General features: G+C 31.9%; 2 protein-coding genes across 2 annotated transcripts in view; one reads left to right on the top strand and one right to left on the bottom strand.

The window, feature by feature from the left end:
* LOC149425129 (uncharacterized) overlaps positions 1 to 27,176 on the top strand; it is a 397,457-nt gene that overhangs the window by 355,088 nt on the left and 15,193 nt on the right. The window lies entirely within an intron of this gene.
* The window catches only part of LOC149425130 (uncharacterized), a 35,037-nt gene that overhangs the window by 7,171 nt on the left and 690 nt on the right, over positions 1 to 27,176 (bottom strand). The window lies entirely within an intron of this gene.

The raw sequence follows: 27,176 nt of genomic DNA, 5'->3' as shown, positions 1-27,176 counted from the left end.
AAAATATACTATAATCGACCAGTAGTTCGCCCTACGTATTAGAAAATCTTTATTTTTTATCTTATCGCATCTTGACTTTTGTTTACAGTTAAAAAGATATTTGATGGCTAATGACTTATTATAATCAATAACGTTGCAATTTCAAAAAATAATAATAAAACGTATTGCAAATTTCATTGCGCCAGAGCTTATATATCCAGAGTTTTTCGGGCTTCAATCAATTAGATATCGGATATTTAGTTAAAATATCTATAGGTTTCGTTCAATCAGGTGGAAAAATTAGCTATATTACTATTTGGTTAGAGAATCATCCCCTGTGTTCAGGTCGTAAGAACACAAACAATCGTTCTATCAATTGAATCAGAGAATCATCCCCTGTTTTCAGGTCATAAGGGCAGAGGTCCATCCAATTTGGTCCATGTCCCCTAAACAATATGTCTCTCGGCCCGGACTCCCGACTACCTGTGCTAACAAGCCATCATGCCGGAAACAGGTCAAGTGTAGGAAGTAGGTTGTAGGGCACCTGCGCATATGTTTGGCTTTCAATCTCTCCGAGACGGGCTCAGAGAAAATACTTTACTACTAAACGGGAGTATAATGAGCTAGAAACGTAGGGATATCATTACTGCAGAAAGACAACAACTTTTTTTTCTAAATATCAGAGCTTACAAGAGAGAGGTTATGTTACAAAAACGAAGTTTTAAGTAGATGACTACAGATTATTGCACCCAACATGTATATAATTTGGTAGTATGCATTTTTGAATGCAATTGTATTTTACATTTCCATCACGACGCCAATAAGGTCAAAATTAAATCTCTCAGGCTAGTTGTTTGGACCCCTGTCACATTTTACATTTCCATAATGACGCCAATAAGGTCCAAATTTAATCTCTTAGGCTAGTTATTTGGACCACTGTCACATTTTACATTTCCATCATGACGCTAATATGGTCAAAATTAAATCTTTGATTATTGAATTATTGAAGACAATATAAGCAATTCCTAAAAAAATATTTGAAATAGAAAAACCAGAAAAATATACGGTCACATCTAGGACTTGAACCCGGGACCCTATCTCCTTCAGTCCTATTTAACTGTATCATACTTCGAATAAGAACTACCAACATTGTCTTCATTTTCTAACGGCACATTTTTATTGGCTGCTATCTTTATGTGTGATTGATTTAGATGTCGCACATTAAAATTAAAATAAGATATATTTATCTAAGACACTGTCTAGATTGCATTTATTTCAAGTTGAATCTTGCGGTCTTACAATTGCGATAAGCAGTTTTTTTTCCGATTTTTCTGTTTCAAATATTCGTTTGGAATTGCTAATATTGTCTTCAATAATTAAAAAAAATTATATTTAATATAATAATTTCAAATATTAGAACTTGAGGTTTTACTCATTAAGTTATTCCAAAAAAAAATCTACTCTTCAGCTAGTTGTTAGGACCCCTGTCACATTTTACACTTCCTTCGTGACGCCAATAAGGTCAAAATTAAATCACTTAGGCTAGTTGTTTGGACCCCTGTCAATCATTTTCTTATTTGCGCATCGCCGGATTTTTACCAACCAACTTTACCACTTTGCTACAGAGATTGTGAAAATTCAATTCAATTTATCATTTCAAAAACATTACATCATTGTTAATTTTAAAGCGTTTTCAAATAAACTTATCAAGCGGACATTACCTGTTTTAAAGTTTTTCTTGTATTCTTTTTTTTTTTTTTACGGTGAATACCTCACAAGAGTCCCAACTGCTCCCGTCTGGAGCCAGTGAGACTATGGCATCCCCAATTGGGGGATGTTGTGAGGCTGAAGGTAAGTGGGGAAGGGAAAGAGGAAGGTGGGGAAGTACCTGGCTATTCAGATCTAGTCACTAAACACGGCTAAAGCCATTCGGAGCAACGTTTCAATTCTGAATGGTGGTCTTACACCAGGGCGATACTGGTAGTATCTTCCGCTCTGGAACGTGCCGCAAATATACTATATATTATTTTAATTAATTAATTGTGAAATAACACAAATTAATCAAATAAAATTTATTTGCGCACGCCGGGTTCGAACCCGCGACCTTCGGAATGGCAGTCCAATGCGTTACCACTGGACTATGCCGGCCGTCAGAAATCGTCACAATATTATCAATTTATAAATAACAGTTTATTTGTTAACAAGTTCTGCTGTGTAATTATTATTATGCGCGCCAGGTTTTTCACCTTCTGAAGGCATTATCAAACTGTGGTAAAGCCACAAACATTTATATTATATATTTATTTTATTTCTATATAGGTTACTAATAACAGCAAAAAAAAAATTTGTTACCTACGCCATTATTGATTTACGAGTTAATGAATCTGAAATTAATAGGTAAAAAAAATTAATATGTATTTCATTGTAAATAATAATGGAAATATATCGTCTGTAAGTGGCTTCACCACAGTTTCATGATACTAAAGAAAGCAAAACAGCTATCACGCGTAGTAATAATTACACAACGGAACTTGTTTATAAATAAACTTTATGTTTACAAATTGAATAGTAATATTGTTGAATATATAAGACTTTGTAACAAGAAATAAATAAAATTTAAAAAACATAATAAGATTTTTTTAAATACCCTTCTTATATTGGTTGATCTGACAAATACGCGTACCAGCTGCCACATTTTATGAAAAAAACTATCCAGAAAAAAACGGTATCAGAACCACCCTAAAGAAATAAGCTTTACAATATTTCACTATCAAAGTAATGTTTTACACAAATATGTGATAATAATCCTAACCTAATAATGTAAAGTACTGCCACCATGTTTCCACCTATGACGACAGAATAACACCCATGCGAACACCTCGGCACAGGTTCTCCTAGTGAGGTGTTCACAAAACCATACTACCTAAGCTTCAATCATGTATATACAGTTGCATATCACATTTCATTCTACTACCACGTTTTATATATGGAACATATATCTGTATTACTTGCACCCAATGTCAATATGTATACCTATAAACTGTATGTATAAGTTAATAGATAAATAAATAAATAAATTGTACACAATTATGTGATAATAATTTTACACAATTTTGTGATCTATATTTTTGACTTTACCAAAGGCTCTATTTAAACTGAAATATATTTTCGATAAACGGGATAATTTTTTTGGACCACGATGACTTCTTTTAAATTTCTGTGTCAATACCACCACTCATCTCATATTTAAGAATGTTGTGAGAAAGATATTTTGAAAGATGTAAAGAAGTCAAGAAGTTATGTCTTGAATCGATCTGTGGGAGCAAGTTCTTTACAAATTGATTTTTAGGCTGCACCTGATTGAATAAACAGCAATCTGCAAATCAGCATTGCAACTTTTCCGAAGTATTTTGAAATTATCCGCTGCATGTTTCGAAAATACAATGTCCAATAAAATTTATCACAAACGAGAAACTTTGCAATTGGACCGAAAACATTTCTACGTACTGCAGAAAACAAGATAGCGTATTACTCGGAACTTTTGCATCCGAAATGCCGCGTACTTTAATATCGTATCATTTCCAACGATGTCAGCAAAACTCGTTACTGTGAAGGAAAAACTAGTCGGATGATGTTTACCGAATGGATTATTCGATTCTGTTTGAATCTAAACATTATAGTTCTATTAACAGTAGACCTCGCGCCCAAAAACAGTGATTCTAGTTTTCTCTTTTTTAATAAACTAATGCCAACATTTCCTATGAAATCATAAGATTTTTAAGTAGGTACCTACTCAAATACAGGGTGCAACAAAAACAAACAGTGCAGTTTTGGGGGGCTACTAAAACTAAAACGGCGCAACCTACAGAAATGGGGTATATTGTATTTTATTCGATTCATCATGCAATTATATCAATCAATTCCTGAAGATGACGTCAGAAAGATAATGGCGCACAGCAATGAAGGAAGTTTTGTGCCGTATTTTGGCACATTTTACGTTTTGGCAATTTCCTCAAAAATATATATATTTAATTTCAGCCGAAAGGCCCGCTGGGTGGCGTCGAAAGGACGGCCATTTTAGAGAAACGGGCGGACGGCGAAGCCCGGGGGTTGTCCGGATCAAATCATGGTTATGACTAAAAACCGCACGACCCTCCCGACACAATGAGACCCCTCCCAGGTTCCTACGCCCACTGAACGAGATGTACCAGCCCTTCAAAAGCACTGTCTATATTGCAGTTCAAATCATAAAATATTTAATGTCACTTTATTTTTATTTCAAATAAGGAATTAAACAATTTGTCCAGAGAAATACACTAGTCCAATAACAATTCTTTTTTCAACCCTTCTACAGATCCGACCGGTAGGTACTATAAAATCGATTATTCCAAATTCAGAGCTCGTAGTAGGTATCACGATCATGCGAACTCTGGCGGGATAAAAAGGTAGACTTGATCTTAGTATCTTGAACTGGAGCCGGAACGCAAAAAATAAATTTACAGACGGATGCAACTCCAAATTGTAGAGTTAAATCATGGTACTACTAGGAACTACGAACATGCAAAAACCCTTACTCGCCTTCCAATTTGAAATAAATAATGATTTGCTTTTGAGTTATGAATTTCTTAAAATTTGTCGCAATACTAAAATAGGAAACATTTTAATCGACAAGATGCGCCAATGATCGATATCTCTACACTCATTCTTAGAAAAATAATGAATATTCCCGACGCTGCGTTTTTTATTCAGAATATTCCGTGTTTGGGATAATAGAGACTGCAGGGGTAATAGATTAGTTTTCGATACCTCTTATTCAAAGTGGTTCAAACTGAATACGAGGCTATTTATTTTGATTTTTTCAATATTGTTATTTATATGGCAACATTAACGAACAAAAAAACAGGACAGAACATAAAATACATGTAAATAAAGATTGTCGTGTTTGATGATAAAATTGCAAAAAAGTGAGTAAAATGTATTGTTTTTTTGTTGTTAAATTCATCCAAGTATATTTTATACTTAATTTTAGTTATTTTGGTGCATTTTTGGATGTTCTTCGCTTAAGTCTCAATTTACAAACTTATCGGGGTTAACTATTGAGATGAAAAGAATGTGAATATAGACTCCAAGGGGGCAATAGAGATGCTTTACAGGTAAAGAGAGACAAGCAGCGAGGAATTAGGACAGTGATTACACTTAAATTAGATAAAATTATGTTTAAATAACAGGGATTGTTTATTAATTATTTTTCGATATGCTTTTCCAGAACCTATCATCCAGTTATACTTCGATAAAACGCCATTTGTCAGAGAAACCCATATCCTCTGGGCAAGAGGTACAAAAATACAATGAACGAGTCCCGTAGCAAGCGATTATATATTTATATTCAAGAAATTGCCTATTTACTCACCTTTTGTCTCTTATCACCCCTTCTTAGTCTTGAATCACCGATCTCTCGTCTCTTTTTACCCCAACGTTGGGTAAATAGAGACAACAGACATTAAAAGAGAGGCAAGAGAATTATTTATTCATTTTAATACCTTACAGTAAATACCTTTTTTTCAAATAATCTCGTATCTATATATTACAAATATGATGATAAACATTGTATAAATGTTGAGTGTTAAATTGATTCTTCGTTCAGGAAGTTTTAAGCATGGAACATTTTCACGAACACGATTTTGTATGGAATCTGTCAGGAATGTGCACACGAGAAAACTACATTCCACTATTCTCACCCAACGATTTTGATGCGGTTTTGCCTAGCACATAATCATACTTTTGATTTGGAGGCTTTGTTAATTCCAAGTATGCGTGAGATTAGATTAAACTCTACAGATTATTATTGAGTTAACTTTAGTTTCATCTTAAGTTCAAATTCATCCAACTGACGATAAAACATGATAGGTAACACATACAATAGACTCTTTATAATAAGAATTATTTATTTAACTGAAAATCCATTGTAAAAACCAAACGACTATGCCTCATTACCATAAATTAGGATGGGTATCAAAACAACGCTGTAGACTGCTATCCTTCCTTCTATTGAAAACTTTTCGTTGCGGTTAATTCAATACTTCGCGTATTACAATAGTGACTTCTATAGTCGACCTAACAAGGTGCTGGGCGAATGAGATCTGCAAACATCAAGTTTGTCTGGAAGAAGCCTATCTGGCCCTAGCGACTACTAACTACTAGCTGCCATCTTGCGGACTTCCAAGCAAGCTCTTTGCACTGCCCTCTATATTAGAAGCTTTTATTTTACGAAATTTTGCACTGACATAGACAGTATTAAACTTTAAAAATATAACAAATAATACAAAGATTAAAAATAAATTAAATAATATAAATATTAAAGGCCCAATGAAATATTTTAAATACAAAAAGCACAGTGAAATGTTGACTGTTGGACTGAGGTTCGTTATATTTTTCGAGTCATAATATTTTTCACTGGAGTTCCAAACGTTTGTTCAAATTAAAATCTACTGATAATAAATATTCAACGAGCGTTTTGGTATTTTTCTCAAACCCCATTCAAAGCAAAAAAGAGAGAAATATAAAAATGTCTTTAAAAATGTAAGCGATGACTCTCCACAAGCAAGAGTGTATTTCAGTTATATAGGTAGGTCCCAGCATTAGGTAGGAACTAAATTACTCATTATGTTTAAACGAAGATAAATAAATAATAACGCTCACGTGACAACGAACTAATGCGGAGTATTCGATTAATAAATAATTCATCTTATTCCGTCTCCATCCGTTTTTCTTTATTTTCTTCGCGGAGCACGGTGGGAAATAGAGACGTTTGGGTTAATTTGGCGGGAAAGCTGCCGCCGCACTAACCGCCATATCAACGGCGAATGTTGCCAGAGTGTACTCCAATTTGTCAAACTGACGGGCGAGTTTTGTCACGGCCTTTAGGTGCGGTACTACCTACATACCCAGAACTCAGTAAGTACCTGCTCGTAGAATTAACGTCCGACACGGATTATAATATTGCAGCACGTAGGGAATAATTTATTTATTTTCACAACCGCTTGGAGGTCATTTACGTGGTATATTAAGAACGCATATTTTATTTGTATAAATTCGACACAAGAAGCTTGACTGCCTAAAGTAGAACATTTGTAGTAATCTGTGGCATAATCCTCAACCGGGACGATGTGAGGCAGAGTGTGAGATGTTTTATTTATGGGTAGAAGGAAATAGAGTTGCGAAGTGCCTGCACGGAGAAAAATGAGTAACGCTTTTTTTATCAAGATACTGTTACAAATGTGACTGCATGACCATTTCCTAGTCAAATATTAGCCATTCAGAATATATCTGGACACGTGTTCACGAAGGTGCCCTTGTCTGAATAAATATAATGGACGAGATGCGAAAAAATATTAATTTTAAGTACACTTGCTCCGACTTCATCATAACATATCCGTGCTTTACTGAATGTTTGCTATAGGCCTGTAATCCCGTTTTTAACAGAAAAACGAATAATTTGAGTACATTTTTTAAAAATTAACAATTACTCATATCAGTAAGTTTTCTCAGTGCGGCTATTAGAATCTTCTAAAATAATAAAGGGTCTCTTTCGAATTGTCCTCAGAAAATCAAACACCACGTTCGAAAATTAAAATATCATATATTTTAGAAAAATCGGTACCTACCGACTTGCTTCCTACAACGTTCTTACATGCCTATTTTTTACTTTTATAAAAATACATTCCCTCCATCATCCTTCGCGTCCAGTGAACTGTTGCACATAACAAACACAATACACGCGAGTTGGTTACATATTACCAGGGAATAACTGAAGGTTGCATCCCAATATGACTTCAGTATGTACCTATGATTATTTTTTTCACTCATTCGGCATCAGTTAAGCTGAGATACCACCTGATCTATTTCAAAGAAGGAACCGTTCATTAAAAAAATGAATTGATGCGCGTTCACACGCTCTATTCTATTTCGTTCAAACTTACGCTATTCCATTTTAGATTCAATATCAATGCCAATTTACAGAACGAAAGTCAAAGTCTATTCAATTGTGTGTTTATATTCCATAGCTAAGTCTGATCTCACAGATCTTCCATGTAATAGATTGTAGAATAGATCTGGTAAAATCTATTAAATAGAAAGCCTATTCTCACTGATCTATTTCATATTTTCTATGAAATGTATCATCAAATAGATGAGGTGGGAACGCGTCATTACGTAAAGAAGAATCAACAAAAATTTTGATCCCCATATTATGCATCGCAAAAAGTTCGAACGTTGTTTCCGATACTCTTTTGTTTCGTTCCATTTTGTGCTATTCACACACAATTTTCTACGACTTTCCTAAACGTTTACGGCTTATTTTAATGTGTTTTATACCGACTAAATAAAATATTTGTTTAAAACTTCAGATTTACGTGAATCGTGTACAGCGGTGGGTTGGATGTATACAAGTTTTATCTCATCACTGAAAAGCGATAAATAATTAATTTATTATAAGTTTTAACCAATTTTAATACGCAACATAATGTATATTTTTCCATACCCATAATTAAATACTTCATTTGCACAAAATTATTACATATTCCTACGAAGGTATAACTTTTCCAAACGACTACTGGAAGAAATTAGAAGTATTGATGACAAAATTCAAACTCTGAACACTGTGAAAAAATATATTAATGACAATCAAAAAAACTGTTTCCACTTGAATTATCCATAAATTATTATTTCACATAATATGTATCACCTTAACCTTCAAGAGGGTACAATAGGAGGGAAATAATATTTAAGTAGCTACCTACGTACCTATATCTGTTGTGTAATGTTTTTTTTTACCGGTGGCAACGCAAGAGATTATCAGAGAGATTATTGAATTACTTGCAAAACGTCAAAAATAGATCTAATGTAATATTTATTTTACCGAGACGCCAGTTTTGGTTCGGAGGGTCACCATTCATAGCATAATAACTATGTATTTTCAAAAAAACAAAGTATTTCCAACAACGTTTAATATTTAAAATTGTGTTATATTTTTGCTTTCTAGTTCGCAGTGTTCCTAAAAGGAATAGTTAAAAGAAGTTTAAATGGATGTAAAATCTATATAAATAAAAATGTTAATGTCTGTTTGTTAAAAACCTTAATTCTCCTATGTTCTTCACCGATTGCTTTGAAATTTTGACACAACATTGCATTCGAATACGCATGTGTTTTCATATAGCTATATTATATATTTTAAACAGTGCCATCTGTTGCACGTAAAAGAAAACGCGCTATTGTTTCTTTATCTGCATAGACAGACTGTGCAACAGCATCGCGTGGCGGGGTAAAGCTAGTAATTAATAAAATTTTATATGCATTCATTTTTTTTCGATCATGTTTAAAGCAACAGTTTTACATCGTTAAAACATTTTGAATGATAGTTTTTCGCAATAAGTTTTGATTTGAAATGAATGGATTATTTTCATAAAAGCAGGTTGAGATTTGATTGATCACCATAACGAGCTAAATCATCAACAACTCGTTAGCAACTGCCGAGATTTAATTATTAATAATTATTATATCGGGGATTATTAAAAAATAAAAGACTGTTGACTCAGAGCTATGACGTTTATTGACTGCCCGCACACCCGTTATAATCTCCCACGTGACGCATCAGGACTGCCAACATGGCCATACATAACATCCTTTCCTCCTTTATTTTTTTTTTATTTTCAAACAATTTACAATACCAAATAAAACTTAAACATAATCACTATGACTAAATCTGACAGGGGGTTTCACCAATCTGCCAGCCCTAGTTACTACATCAGTTTTCCCACTAGTGCTGGGTAAAGGCTCACTAACATTTTTATTTTCTTGACTTCCCAAGTCATACCATTTATCGGGATTTTCATAATTTGATTTTAACTTTATACAACTGTTTTTTATTTGGTTAACATGGACCTTTTTTACCTCTCCTCCATTTATTTATTTATTTATTTATTTATTTATTTATTTATTTAACGCCCAGAGGGCTTTTACATGTGGGTGGTACAAATTTAATGACAGTATTGAAACATAAGAAAGAAAAGAAAAAAAAAAAATTAAAAGAATTAAATACACCCATGAACTTAATTTTAACTTAATAGTTCCCTGAACCCATTTCATAGGACCTTTCAGATGTCTTAAGTATACCAATACCTTATCATTTTCCTCATACTCTTTCAATGCTTTTTGACTTGATTGCTTACTTTTATTAACAATATTTTCTTCTGTCAAAATATGAAGAGGTGTACGTGGCTCATACGAAAATATTTTAGCCATAGGAGACAAACCCGTGACAGAAGTAGGAGTGGAACGATAAGTATACAAACAATCTATTAGACGTTGAGCTGGTGACAAAAATTTAGAGTTTTTTGAAAACATAAATTTAATTAAAATCTTTTTGAATGTTTGAACAGATCGTTCTGCTAATCCATTTGACTCGGGATTATATGGTGGAGAAAATAATAATTTAATAGATTTTTCTTTACAAAAAATAGAAAATTCTTTACATGAAAATGGAGGACCGTTATCACAAACAATAGTTTTCGGAAAGGCAAATCTGGAAAAAACTTCACTTAATTTTGATAATAAATCCGAATATTTAGTATTTTTCATATAAAAACATTCTATCCACTTTGAATATGAATCACAAACTAATAAGTATTTGGAACCTTTTAAGTCAAAAAAATCCAAATGGACCCTTTCCCATGGACTTTCAGCAATAGGCCAATTATGACGCACGTTTTTGTTAGCTTTTTGTACCGACTGACACATTTCACATCTAGAAATAATATCTTCAATATCTTGATTCATACCTAACCACCAAACATAAGAACGAGCAAGAATTTTTGATCTGACTATACCAGGATGACCATAATGTATTAAATTTAAGACTTTAGACTTAAGAGATTCTGGTATTACAATTCTGTCACCAAATAAAAGACATTTTCCCTTGACCGACAGTAAATTTCTGAACTTGAAATATTTTTTAATTTCTGGACTTGACAAGTTTTCAATCCAACCGATTGAAACATACTTAATGACTTTACATAATATTTCATCTTTTTCAGAATGACTTTCAACTTCTGAAAATGGAATTAAGGGTGTTGACATGTATACAAAATTACATTCCTCTTCATTAAATTGTTGTTCACTTGGCAAACGTGACATTACATCAGCTTGAGGAATTTTCAGTCCGTTTTTAAAAACTAATTTATAATTGTACGCGGACAATATTATAGACCATCTTATGAGACGTGATGCAGCTAAAACGGGGACTTTTTTATTTTCGGCAAACAAAGACAACAATGGAGCATGATCAGTATATATGGTAAAATGACGACCAATTAAATATTTATGAAATTTCTTGATTCCAAAAATAACAGCAAGGGCTTCCTTGTGCAATTGGCTATAATTTCTTTGAGCTGAATTTAACGTTGCAGACTCAAAAGCTATAGGAAATTCTTGATTCTTTACGACATGACTTAAGACACATCCGACACCGTATGCACTGGAGTCGACTGTAAGACACAATGGTTTTGACGGATCAAATAAAACTAACATAGTTTTATCTGACAGGAGAGACTTACTATTTATAAATGCTTTTTCGCATTCATCAGACCAACACCATTCTACATTTTTTCTTAATAAATTATGGAGTGGTTCTAGCACAGTAGGACCCATAGGAATAAAATTCCTATAAAAATTCAACATTGACAAATACGATTTTAGTTGAGTAACATTTTCTGGACACCCAGTAGACTTAATTTTCTCAACTTTCGACAAAGACGGACTTTTGCCTTGACCTGACAAAGTAAAACCTAAAAATTCAAAAGAAGACACAAAAAATTCACTTTTTGACACATTAATTTTTATATTAAACTCATTTAACTTTGACAAAACTTTTTCTAAAGTATTACAACACTCCGTTTCATCTTTACCACCTACACAAATATCATCAATGTATGCAGCACAGTTTTTTATGCCTCCCAAGACTGTATCAATGACCATTTGAAATGTGGCAGGAGCCGATGACAACCCAAAAGGTACACGATTGTACACATATAAACCATTACATGTATTAATTGTAAGTAATTCTTTACTAGAATCTGACACAGACAACTGTAAATATGCATTTGTTAAGTCTAATTTACAAAATACTTGACAACCTGAAAAATTATTTAAAATATCCTCTGGACGTGGAATAGGATATTGATCAATTCTCAATTGTGGATTGACTGTAGATTTTAAATCTGCACATAAACGTATTTTTCCATTTTGTTTTGGTACACAGACTATTGGAGAAGACCAACTACTATATTTAACTTTAAAGTTCATGGGTGTATTTTTCACACCGCACACCAATTTATCCCTCAAGGCTTCATCCAGAAATGCTCCAAAATTACATGATATTGACAGACTTTTTATTTCGGAAATGTAATCATCAATTCCCTCGTTCGACTGTTGCTGACGATTATAAAATTTATATCTTTGGGCGATCGTACATTTTTTTTCTTCATATTTATTTTGAAGTGTTGTTACAATCTCGTTATAAGTTAACTCTTCAATATTTTTTGGATGAACTGTTTCTTTTAAAATTTTATATTTTTCCGCACCAATAATTATACAAAGATAACCAATTTTCTCTTTGTCCGTAATATTAATTATTTTTAAATAAATTTGAACACGTTCTAAAAACATTCCGAAGGTTTCACAACTCGACTCGTATTGCGGCACTGGCAAAGTACTCGTAGACATGTTAAAATGATTGAAAAAAACACAGACGCAATCACTGTTTTACACTGGACTATTAAATGAATATTACTCGTTTTTACATTAAACTTTTTATCCCATCCTCGTCGCCAATTATTATATCGGGGATTATTAAAAAATAAAAGACTGTTGACTCAGAGCTATGACGTTTATTGACTGCCCGCACACCCGTTATAATCTCCCACGTGACGCATCAGGACTGCCAACATGGCCATACATAACAATAATGAAGAACTCCTCAGTTGAACCGTGTTTTCGAAATGTCGATTTCTCTGCCAAACGTTTTACTTTTCTAATGATATTTACAATGGAGCATATTTTTGCAATGTGCATATTAATTTGCTTACCCTGCTGAAAGAATCGTTTGCATTTTTAACGATTCTATGCCTTAAATAAACTCAATCAAATACACCAAGAGATGCCATCGATAATTATAATAACTACAATCGATAACCCTTCACTCATAAACGACAAATTTAACAGGAAGATGGATAGTAATGGAACTATCAATGACATGAAAATACGTATGATGCCTAGGCTAAGAGCTCGCCTTCTATTCCATTTCGTTAAATAATTGAAGAATATCAGTTGAAAAAATAATTTGTTAAAATTTCGGAGAAAAGAATTAATTGGTATCGTTGGACCGCGGCAACCGCGCCCTTACGAAAATGTAACTGATCGCGGATTTTAAGGCTCCGACATTAAAGTTATACTGCAGTTAGGCATTTTTGGTACTTGTAGACACACTCTGCCACCGCAAGCCACCAGGGTATCGATTCTCCAATCCAGGCCGTTCGCAATCGCTGTCGTACGTCCATACATTGGTCGACATTCTTGTTATTGAGTCTCGTCGAAGGTGCATACTTACATACGCAAAACGTCAAAAGTCATTCCACCCGAACAATGAGTGGGTCAAAACACTCGTTGTTCGAGTAGAATGACTTAGTCGAGAATTGAGGCCCAGCTGTTGGCAGACGCGGGTATGATAGACACTACGGGTTTCATAAACAGGTCAGCATTTTGATAAAATGCGAAATAATAATACTCGCTTTATAATATTAAAAATTATTTTCTCTCTCAATTATTCTGGACTGTTCAATTTCAATAGATACCCACTGAATAATATTGTAGTATGAACTATTAACCTAACCTAACCTGTCCTAACCTAACCACAACGAAACAATGTTCCACTATAAAGATAATTGTCATTATTGATCCGCTTTTATATAATATATATGTAGTATTATATTAATTTGACAGCTTTATCTCCAAATCATATATTGCTTAATGGATACAGCGTGACAGACTAAAAATCATATAATGCAATGGCATGGATAGCTCATTGACGTTTTGTTTTTCTAATGGTATTTTGACGTGAAAAAGATTTCTGGTTCAGATATTTTATTGAATGGTTTGTACAATGACTATAATGATAATAACTGCTTTGTATAATGTCACCAGTAAACAACGGGTGTGAATAAAAGGGAGATCGGAAAAAAATATTCATATTTTTATTTGACTTAAGAATAGTGAATGAATTCTACAAATTACTGTCGTACATATTTAAAAAATTATAAAATAATCTTAGTAAACGAACCTTTTTTTTCACGTACTAAGCAAATATATATAAGAAATATATCATACGAAAGTATCAAGACTTGTAGCATTCTTTGCAACTTTTGGAAGGCTATTAACGTTTTTGACCATTATGAAATATGCATCTTACAGAAATTGAAATTTAAAATATATAGGTACGTACGTACGTTTAAAATAAATACCTAAAATTATAATAATTTCGTAGCATCAAAGTGATTATGCGAGCAATTCACAGTAGGTAGGTACTGTCGTTTTGTAGCCACGTCATTTATATCGCAACTTCTGCTTGCTTTCTCTGTTTTTTTTTATAGCAGTCAACATTTTTCAAAAAATACGAAAAAAAAATATTATAAATTATTCACCCGCCATAACACAGGGTCATCTCTAGCATGGAGGGTGAAATATCACAAAAAACCACATGTACTCTCTAAATCATGTATCAATAAAATAAATAAAAATAAATAAATACCTACTACTACCCAGAATTAACACATCTTTACCTTACGACCCATGCTGGTCAGTGAATTTATCAACTGCAATAGGTACCGACCGTTTCAACAGAATTAGTAGAGAACTTAACAAATTCAAGATGGATGCCGAAGTTATGCATTTTATTTATTTATTTAAAAGCCATAAAATGGCTTTTACAATAGAGTGATACATCGGATAATAAGCATACAGTGTTACACAGAAGAATATTAGTAATAAATTACAGAACAAATAATGTGTACACAAAAATACTATTGCAAGTGATACAGTTGTTAATAAAAGTGCAGTAAGACAATACATAATTAAAAGAAATATCTACTGGTATAGTAATAGTTGAATGAATACTAGGTTTGCATAAGATCTGAGATAAATCGAGGTATAATATAAAATAAATTCTATTAAGGAATAGAATGTTATAATAATAGAGAATATTTTATTTGAACAGAATATTAATATGTTTAAAAAAGTGACTTCTTAACATGTATATATAAATAAAATAATAGAGTAATTAGTAATTGAGTTTATTGTTACCTTCAAAATTGATTCTACTTGGAATAGCTGGGCAAGTATCGCAATTTGGCTTTAATAATTCAGGGCTGTCATCAATTTGATGATACTTTTGGATAATAAATAATAATATTTAATAAAATAATACATAAGATAGCTAACACTATAAGATATCTGGAATAAATAGTTTTGATGTAGTAAAATAAGAATATTATCATGCTTAACATCGATTGTTATGATTGATGTATTTTATTATGGTCCTCTTATAACTATATTTTGACATTATTTTGTATCTTTTCCAATTGGTATGTCTCTTTTATGGCATATGCATCCTTTATTTTTCCCCATTTTGAATACTAAAAAAGCTTTAAAAATAGAGACGGTAAAATAGGTTAAAATTATTCATAAGATAATTAAAAATTCATTTCTACTTACCCTTTGGCTGTAACACCCGTCTCCTCAATGATTTCTGTTACAAGATCGAATTAATATTATTGTTATTATTTTTCGGAATAACTTATTGAGTAAAACCTCAAATTATAATATTTAAATATTGAAGACAATATTAGTGATTTTCTGTTTCAGATTTGCGTTTAAGAATCACTAATATTGTCTTCATTATTTTAATATTATTGTGCCTGCGAAAGCTAAACATGCGTGCTCCCGCTTCGGCATTTACATCAGGAATGATTGGTTTTGAGAAATGTAAATGTTCATAAGCTGACACGGCAAGTTATTTTCCCATACAATTTTGAAAAATTGAATGGGATTTGAAATTGAAAAATTCAGGAATTTTAAGCGAATAAACAAAAAATCCAGATACACTGAATGATTTTTTAATTTCATTCACTTGGTTCTATACCTTTTAGATTTAAGGAAAAAATAAACCTGTAAAAGGTAGAAGTTCTTTTGCGCAGGCATTATCGAAAGATGCAGTATGTGTTTCATACAGAATTTAAAAGACTACAGCTTAACAAATTCATTCGCTAGTAATTTTAGACATTTTTCAAAATTCCCATATAGAATTTTTAGATAAATTTTGTGTATTCTTGCTTATACGCGGGCATTACAATGTGACGTTTAGCGCCATTTATAAGACCAGGCCCTTAAACCACAAAATTGCGCTGCGGTTTGGACCGTGCAATCATACCTAACAAAAACAATGTATCAGCTACATTCCTGTGGTTAAATATACACCGAAATTAAAAAGAACCGTAGAATGCCTGTTTTACGCGTTATACTTTTTTACCTTAAGCAGATCAAACATCAATTTGTCTTTTTTGGTAAAAACAAAAAATTATATTTATTTGATCTTCTTATATATATATTGGTCGACGCTCTTAATATAGCAAAAATATTTTGAAATATTTGCCATACCAGGCTAGCTGCATTAAGATTTTTTTTTTGTAGCTCATTCAAGGTACACGTTTTAACTTCAGTAGTAAATTAAAGTAAGTATCTACTGGAAATGAATTTGCTCTCTGTAAACAAAATTATGGAAGATATCAGTATTGCAAGTAAAGCCAAACCTTCAAAGCAAAATACTTAGCGATGGTTCTATCAAAGAGTGAATACGTCCAATTTCTATTGAAAACCAATATTATGTTCATTCGGAGCGGTCCTTTTAAGGTTTCATCCATTTCGTTCCATAAAACAAATTTTTAATTTAGTTTTCATTGCCTACTCTGGATAGGAGAATTACGTAGTGTGAGGGGTGGGAAGATAAAATATAATATTTTCGATTTAACTGTAACAGAAACGCTATTTTGGTGTACAAATTTAAGGTGAATATTTCTGTAAATATATTGACTTTATTTGGTAATTTCACGACCCTTGTGTCATTTTACCTACAGCGGAGAAACGATTATTAACATAAGTTTTCTTAACGAAATATAACCCTTTCATCGCCGCTCTTTTTTTCCGTATATCCATATTTACTATATTTTAAGATAGATAACACCTTAAACAATGATTTGAAAAATTTTTGTGTAAAATTTTTTTTTTTGCTCAATAATTTAGATTTTTAGGTCTCAAAGGGTTATTTTTTATTAGTAATGAGACAAAAAACATGTCACACGAACAATTGTTTAATTCAAAATATATTAATTTACAGTGTAACATGCATAAATATAAAAATAACATAAAAAAACCTAATAATAATAATGGATCCCAGTTTTAGCAAAAGAATTATTATATTAACAGTATTTGTTTCTGGAATAAAGTTGCAATGAGGAATATCCTTCGCAAGCGATACCCAAAATACAAGGCGATTTGTTTGACATAATCAAGAGATATTATTTTTTTGTTCATGTTCTTCAGGAGGAACTCTGGTATTGAGAGAAATAACATGTGACGAAAAATATACAAATCCAATACATTACACATTTTGGTACTAAAAACAATTACCAATTTGTGTACAGGGATTTAAACCGTCTGGTTCCCACCCAGGCGTCGTGAGTTAAATTCCTTGGCTGGCTAAGACCTCCATGACAACATTTTCCGCTTGGTAGAAGGAAATGTTCATATATTGTTAGGTTATTCGTAACCCGGGAATGTTTGTCTTTCTTTAAAAAAAGTTTGTCTTTCTTCAAATGAAAAAAAAATGAAATAATAGAAAATGAAATAAATAAAATTTCCTGGTTATAATAAAGTGATTTTTTTTCCCTATTGCTCTCAACCGTTTGGAGCCAGTGAGACTATGGAATCCCCAAATGGGAAATGTTTTGAGGCTGAAGGTAATGGGGAGAGGAAGAAGATGGGGGAAGAGAAAGGTGGGGAAGTACCTAGCTATTGAGATCTGGTCACCAAACACGGCTAAATCCATTTTAAACAACGTTTCAGTTCTGAATGATGGTTTTACACCAGGGCAATACTGAGAGTATCTTCGACTCATTAATATGTCAAACCACAAAGTGATTTGGAGTGCTTTCTTATTACGTAATTTTTACACGGTTTTGAAATAACAACAAAAAAGCATATTGGTAATAATGTACTGTCACATCACTATTGTCAAGCATGTTACATCAATATAAGATCTTTCTGAAGAAACATTTCTAATGTCATAAAGTCATATTTGGCATTCCTCAAGGCGCAGTTCTCGGACCATTATTATTTCTAATATATGTAAATCACATTTTCCAACAGAAGATTAAAGGGAAATTAATTTCCCACGCAGATGACACTGTGTTATTAATAAAAGGTCAAATATGGGAAATAGTTAACAAACTTGCAAACGAAGATATTAATGCTTTAAAATGATGGTTTGAAAAAACCTGCTCACACTTAATGCAAAAAAAACAACATATGTCTTATTCTCCTTAAAGAAAATACCTGATCAGAAAGTAAGTATTGTAATCCACGACAAAAAATGTGATAATGTAAACTGTAAACAACACGATCCTATTTGTACTGTAATCAACTCTTCTTCTGAAGTTAAATATCGCGGTGTGATCATTGATCAAAACCTGAATTGGAACAGCCACATTACAGAGCTTGCAATATACAATGTGAAAACAATCAAAAATGTGTACTATGCCCTTGTCCACTCTTAGCTTATCTACGGAATCATAGGCTGTGGAGGATCCTATAAAAACAATCTAAATTCTGTAAAAGTTTTACAAGGAATCATCATAAAAGTAATACTTAAAAAAAAATCTACCTTCTCAACAGTCACTATTTAATTTTTTTCCAGTACCAAATGTCAATGACATATTTAAGCAAGCTTCCATTGTGAAAATGTGCATAGAAAAAAATAACAAAGAATACCGAGAATTTTACAAACTAATGAGAAATAGAAATCAATTTATTACACCAAGTTTTAAAACAACACAAATGCCAAACCGTTATATTTACCAAGCCATAAAAAACGTCAATAATCTCCCTTCTGAACTGCGCTGTATTATCAAGCAATCACAACAAATAAATAAAATTTCAAAAAAACTTAAATTAAACATTACATTGAAAAAATCTTTATTCTATACAAAAATATTATTACAATATAAAATCTATGTAAGAATCGTGGCTCCCTTATCAGACACGAGAACTCCTCTTTTCTGATAAGGTATAAATATCCTATGATGATCAAAAATGTAATATTGTTAAATATTTATGTATCTATATTCCTTATATTACAATTAAATTTTTTTTTTTTTTGATACAGACAGTTTGATAATGGCCTCAAAATCCGAAACAGCTGTCACATTAAAAACTGTAAAAATAACAGAAATACTTGCAGAACTTAATAATTATTATAACATTATTAAATTTGATTTATTTTAAATTTATTCAAAAAAATTAAATGGAGTTCTACAAATTAAACACCAAAACAATAAATAAAAAAAATAGTCGAGTGTTTCCATAAATAATCCTCAATAAGAGTAAAACCAAACAGTACATACATTTATTTTGAAAAATAGTGAAACCAATTACATTTCACTAAATTTACAATTAATAACATACATATGTACATTAATTAATGACATCAGTTGAGACGCAGTCTTCTGTTAAAAATATTTATTGCAGTCTTGAAATCACTAAGATTTAACTGAAAAGCGGTTTACGAGCTTAGTCATTCTCCACAAAGGCATGATCAATTAGTAGGTTGATCCTGCCGCGCGGAAAAAAATGGACATAAAGCTTAATATGTTCCAAAACATCAGGATAACAAATATACCTATTGGGCAGCTAATATGATACTAACACCACTGTTATACATATATTATATCATATATATACGCAGAGTTGAGATAGAATTTCAACAGATGAAAACGCAAAAACGAATGCGTTTATTTTCTGACATAAGTAGATTTTAGTTGACTAATATTACCTAACTGCATTTGATGACCATTGTGCTCTATAAACTAGGAGCTTTAAACCGTGTCTTATTATGAAAACTTTTCCCAACTGTCCGGAGCCAGCAGGAATATATGGCATCTCCATAAATTGAGGTAGGTATTAGGTTATAGTATGGCTGAAGTTTGTGGAACGGAGAAAGAAGGTTAAAAGGAACTTGGATATTCGGATAAAATTTTAAAAAATTACATAATTTTTTTGTTATTTTTAATAAAAAAAATTATATCCAAACATTTTTCACGGATCTGCGGTGTCACATTACTACTACTGTAGGCATTGAGTAACTAAGATATATATTTATTTTTTTTGAAAAAGAAAGTCAAACTTAGATATTGCCTTCCGCACAAATAACAACTTAGGATCATCTCTTAAAAACTCAAAAAGTAAGGTACTCAAATTACAAAAAAAAATGGCATTTATAAACTCCAGTGTGACGAATGCAACGCTGTTTATGTTGGACAAACGGGCCGGTCCTTTAACACTAGGTTCAAAGAACATATAAGATCTTTTAAAAATAATAATAAAATACAATCTCAATTTGCCAAACATCTCCTAGATGAAAATCACTCACTTCATGATAATAATAAACCAACTCCGTTACACGTACAAAATAAAGGCCGTAAACTGAATCTTTTAGAGCAGTTAGAAATTAACAAAAATTCTAATAATCCGAAAGCTATTCTAATTAATGAACAAACCAATATAATTCGTTCACCCCTACTAGATATCTTCAAACCTAGTGCAAATACGAGTGCACATTGAAGTACTTAATTATACTATTAAAATAACCCTATGAATCATCGTTTGGGAATAACTAACATTAAGACATTCAGTCAAATTTAAACATTACACTAATTGGGGAAACTTTACTAGGGTAATAACCATCAATAATTTCTAACATTTTTACACAGAAATCAATTAAGAAATCAGTAATTGAAATTAAAATACCTACCTAGAAATAATATAAATGTATCGTCTGTAAGTGGCTACCCACAGTTTTATAATGCCTTCAGAGGGCGAAACAGCTGTCACGCGTAATAATAATTACACAGCAGAACTTGTTTAAAAATAAACTGTTTTTATAAACCCAATAATAATATTATTAATTAAAAAAAAAAAAAAAAAAAAAAAGAAAGTCAAACATTCCCAGGTTACGAATAACCTGAAAATATTTGAAAATCTCCTACTACCACCACAGTATGCTGAAAATTTTGCTTGTGTTGTGATGGAGGACTTACCCAGCCGAGGAAATGAACACACTACGCCTGGGTAGGACTCAAACGCGATGTCAACTCGACCACCGACCGGTCAATAATATTATTATTGTCTAGCGATCTGTCAAAGGACCGAGTGATTTATGGGACCAAGTATATTTATACTATACTATACATTTGTCGTCTGGATTAAAAAAGTCAATTATAACAGTTAACAGTGTTTTCCATAAGTCATCCTTAAAGACTAAACAAATGCGGTAGTGTATTTAATAAAATGTAGCTAAATGTGTTCGTGTTTTACGCAAGATATCGGTTAAACGTTATTCCCTTTAAAAGTCGATCCGTGGAAACAAGTTTGTGGAACGAACACGATTAAATCGTAACAAATTAAACCCAAGCGATTAATGAACTAAAAGTCAACAATTGAATTTTGGTTTCCTTCGCCGGGAGATATAAATGTTCCTAGAAATGCGGGATCATTATTTCAACTAAAGGGTCATTCCGCCGTTTCGTTCAAATCGCATGTTCTTGCAAAAAAGTCATATGAAAAATAATGTTTTTCAAGAAAGTTTTATTGGAAAATGTAGTTATTTAAAAAAGGAAAAAGTAGTATTTACCGGATTAGGCATTTGTTACTTAATAACTTTATGGTATACAAAAAACATGCTAAAATCTCATTACCTTCCCCGTGTAAATGAGGGACCGGTAAATTGATCAATAAATAAGAACATTTTACACTAGTAAAATCACTACATTCATTAATCGACCTGAATGTACAACTAATTTTGCATATTTATTGGTGTTTAATTTATTTTTAAAGTTACTGTATCATAGAAAGAATTGAGATTTTGTTTTTGTCCAGAAAAAATCGCTGTCGTCTTCCGCCAAAGCGGTAATTAAAATTGTGACCGTGTTTGTCACTTTTCGTCAGCTGTACCCCACCCCGCGCCTCCGTTACTAATCAGTGTACCGCTATATCTGGACGGGGGAGGACGTGCGTCGCTGAATAAAGAAATATCTGCGATCTCCGTGCTCGAAAACGACTTTGTCACCGACCAGGCATCATTACCTTCCAGCATTTTTTAAAGTAAGTACATGTTTTAAAAATTCGAATCATGAACCTATAAACTATAATTAGTCGGACTATTTTTTATTGAAACATAAATATTTGTAATGTCATTATTAAGCGAGTTATTAAGGAAAGATTGTCAAAACCTCATTACCCTCCGTCTCATTACCTTCCGTATCGTAAAATTTTTTGCCGGATGGTAATTTAGAGGTGTGGAGGGTAATGATAAATTTGTAAGGGTTATTTTTACGTGCATCTGGGACCATGTTTGGGGGTTCATAAAAGTTAATATTATCAATAAAAGCAGTTTCTTGCGTTCTAGCGTCGGACAATTTCAGTTTTGGTGAAATACATATTTTCGTTTTATCTATTTACTGATATGGAAAAACAATCTGTTAAAATTTACCCTGCGAATTTTTATTTGAAAATCGATTTTTTTATTCAATGATATAATTACGGAGAATTTAATAACAGCACAAACATTAACTACTATGAGTGGACAATAGAAAAACAAACCTACAGGGGAAAGGATGGAATCCAGAAAATGAAAACCATAACAACTAAAAAGAAGCTCGAGGACAACCCTCGTAAAATAATCGAAAAGTTAGATGCCACCATGGATGTTTTCTTAAAACACACACGAAACATCGTAATGCAGTACTCCGCTATCAGAGAATTGAAAGATAATCTGACAGACACGGAGGTTCTCATACATGTTGATTTTAGCGAGAACTATTATTTGAAATACCATGAAGAAATTCAGTCCTTTCATTTTGGTGGCAGCCGAGGACAAGTCTCTCTTCATACAGGAGTACTTTACTATGTAGACAGCCAGACGGGTAGATGTCACAGTTGACATGAATATTGAAAACTTAAGCCTACAAATTGACTCGCCTACTATTTTCAATAATATTGATGACAATATGCTATTGAGCGAATTCGACGGCTCCATGTTTTTGGACGATACTATTGCTTCAACGCCAGAGCCTGCTAAAACTATAGAAAAGAAATGTAAAGTGAAAATACTCTCAAACGTCCCGTTCGACTATCAGCATTATTCCCTTTATAAAAATAGTACGCAAGAATTCAATCCTTTCGATCAATGTGAGTTCGAGAAGTTCATCCGATCCCTAAGAGTAGAATATCCTGATTTCGATGAATCAAAACAGCAGCCCCCCAAAACTGCGGAACTCCCACACATGGACATTGACGAGGAAACCAACAAAGAGGATAAGGAGGCGCCATTCAAATACTACTTAGATGACTGGATAATGGTTCAATATAAAATAACTAACACGACACATCATTTCATTGGGAAAATTATTGGAAAACATGAGTACACACTAGAGTACAAAGTAATTTTTTGAAAAAAGCTCAAGGGAATTCCAAAAAAATTGTCTGGCCAACAATTAGTGACGACGATTTCATTTTGGAATCACAAATTCTTCAGCGCTTGCAAGATCCAGATGAGAATGAAAGAGGACAATTCACTTTCAAAAATTTGCCGAACTTTGATTTGAAATAGTTTTCCAGCAAAAACTTTCACAAGAATGATCTCAATTTCCTTAAATATTATGTTCCTATTTAGATGTAAGACCTTTATCTTGTACTTATTAGTTACATATGTTGTGTTTGTTTTAAGTATCTCTGATTTTATTTTAAACTGCATTTCAATTGACTTCTGATTTTTTCTTATTTTTAATTATTATTTTTATTATTTCTATTTTTCAAATATTACAATGTTTGCTTAGGAATGTGAAAATTTTGTATTTCTTGTGTACAAACCTACTTATAAAACGTAATTATAAAGAATTTGACTATTCCTTATAATTTCTGGGTAAGTAGTATAATAGGAAAATTTTAGTTGTGTTGGGTTTGATGTTCCAGCTGCCTTTTCTTAATTTGTATTTTGATATTTTTTTCCATTATTTTTTAACAATTCATACAGATATTGCAAAAGCATAAGTAAGCAGAACTGATTACGTATGAAAAAATGTATTTCTTGTCTCCAATGTTCAAAAGTCTGAATAAAGCATTTAGTTTTTCACTATAATAGGTTTTTCTTCTTTTTCCTAATCCGCTCACCACGTCAAATGATACTTAGCATGATTTGAAATCTATTTTATTATTCAATTTCTATTCAAATTTCATTATTCACAGACATTTTAAGAACCTTAAACATGTTCACTACCATCTATTAATATTTCATTACCAAACTTCATTACCATCCAAATTTTTAAATGACCATCCAACAGTTTTTCATTACCATCCACACCTTCATTACCTTCCATCAATTTTCTTCGAATCCAAGTGTCGCACAAAGGTGCCCTTTTCACGTTTATACATCTGATAGGTACGGGAACCCATTTCTATAAAAATATATAGTAAAAAGGCAAAAAAAAAAAAAATCCGCGGAAACAGGCAAATTTGAACGAAACGGCGGAATGACCCTAAAACATTTAACGCGGATAAGATAAAAGTAATGAAATTTGCCTAAACATTTTCTAGAGCAACCGAGAAACAAATTAACAGTTACATGAATGTGACTGTAAGTTTGCTTAAAAAATAAGGTAAAAAATTATCTGTCGCCTCAAGAAAGACTTTCAAAAAATCTCATCGGGTTAGAAAACGTAGCTCCATAGGCATAGTGGAAAATCGTTGAGGAATTCGAAATGTAGCACGGTTATAAAAACATATCGTGAACATTTTTTATGGAATAAAATTACCGATATAAATAAATCTGAGCTCGCATAATCACAAATTACAGGTCGACTTCAAGACATCAAGGCCAATGAAATTGATTTTCCGTTCAAAGAATAATTTTAATATAATATGAAACACTTTGATCAATTCCTCTCGAAGTAAGAAAATAAACTTATTTTAGGCAGACACTTTTTTCTACCTATTTAGTGTTTCATAGAAACAATTCATTCATAAAACAATGTACTCACAATGTGATGGAAAAAAATTCAAAAGATTCTGACAAGAACAACATTTAAAAACATTTAAAATTCTTTAGTAGTTATAAACGGCTTTCACGTATTGCGTGAATTTAAGTTACACAAATAAGTCTATAAAAATGTGTAGGTATGTAATAATTGTTTGGTTTTAAATGCGACCTGGAATCGCCGATTAAACACAGTTTTGCAGAATGCAACTATCCACAAAAAACTGAAACTGAGATAAAAGCACTTATTTCGAAATATTGAATAATGAAATCTACACAAAAACTTTAATGGTTTTTAACCTAAAAAATATAAATAATACATAGATACCTACGAAATTCGTATATAACATTAAATGAGATTTTAGGTAAATTTGTGTTTTTTCAAGTCTTGCTGTGTTCTGTAGAATAAGTATTAATAAATAATTCATGTATATTAATGATAGTCTGACCTTACTATTAGTTATATGCATTTTTCAGAAAAAAGCCAGAACTACCAAAAACACAACGACCTTAATAAAAATTTGATGAAAATTTTATTAAATTGTATGTGAAACATTACTCATATAATATAAACTGACATAAAACAGTTGATGGAAAAATCTATACATATTTGTAGAGCCAAAGGGGGTTGTTTATCTGTTGTATAAATTTGAAATTACTCATTGAATTTCGAAATATTCCGAAGGTATTGTAAATGTGCTAAATATTTCTTCTTTTTCAACAAAAAAATTAAATTTTTCTATCATTGTTGTACACGTTGATTTATATGATTTTTATTTACCTTCACAAACATAAAACAATTATGTTACTAAAAACATCATTTTCATAGAATTCTTATTAAATTCGCGCGGTAACATACTATTAAAGAATACTTTGTCCGAAATAACCTAACTTTGTCATGACCGTAATTTCACTTAATTGTCAGTCTGCGGAAAATCCAACTTTGCCAGTTCTCTCGGAGCCCTGTTAAAGATATTTTTTATTTGTACCAACTCGAATCAAAACTTATACAGTGTTAATACAATGTGTAACAAAAACACCGTTTAACGAATTTCAAGTGCTTTTTCTTTAGTAAAGCTGTAAATATATATGTTTATACAGAATTATTTCATATTAAATAGGTAGTTTGGTATATAGATATTATTTTGAATAAGTAGTTAATAATTTATTTTTCTTTTAAATTTTTAATTATCGTCATGTATATATTTTTAAACAAAACCAGAGAAACGTCCTGAACGATTTCTGCTGATAGGATAAATGTCAGTATTCGAATGTTAGTTATATTGCTAAAATCGACCAGTTGACTCTGGATTTTTTTCTTGTAAATATGTTTTAAGAAATTGCCACATCAAAAGTGTTTTTAGTTCCATGGGTGCTTTCTGCAAATTTTTAAATGTTATATACAAACATTTCGGAAGGTGGTTACGTAATTACTATGATTTTTTTAGAACGAAGAAATCACCTTATTCCGTCGAATGACAACATCTTACTTTTGTTGAAATTGTGGACTGATTACTTGTAACATCTGCATAACGGTATCCATTTTTTATGTAGGACTTTAATTTCTGTATCACGGTTAAAAGTATGGTCTTTATTAATTAAAATATGAATTAAAAATTGAACAAGTTTAAGACTAAACAATTTAGAAGCTCTGGAAATTTAAAAAAAATCGGTAAATTCAAAGGTTGAAATCATTAATAACCAATTAAATTAAACTGTCAGCCGAATTCTA

This window comes from Hesperophylax consimilis, chromosome 3, assembly GCF_061612785.1.
Source record: "Hesperophylax consimilis isolate HC1 chromosome 3, BYU_Hcon_1.0, whole genome shotgun sequence".
In the NCBI taxonomy this organism is placed as follows: domain Eukaryota; kingdom Metazoa; phylum Arthropoda; class Insecta; order Trichoptera; family Limnephilidae; genus Hesperophylax; species Hesperophylax consimilis.
Note: the sequence above shows the minus strand (reverse complement) of the source record. Positions and strands in the feature narration are given on the sequence as shown.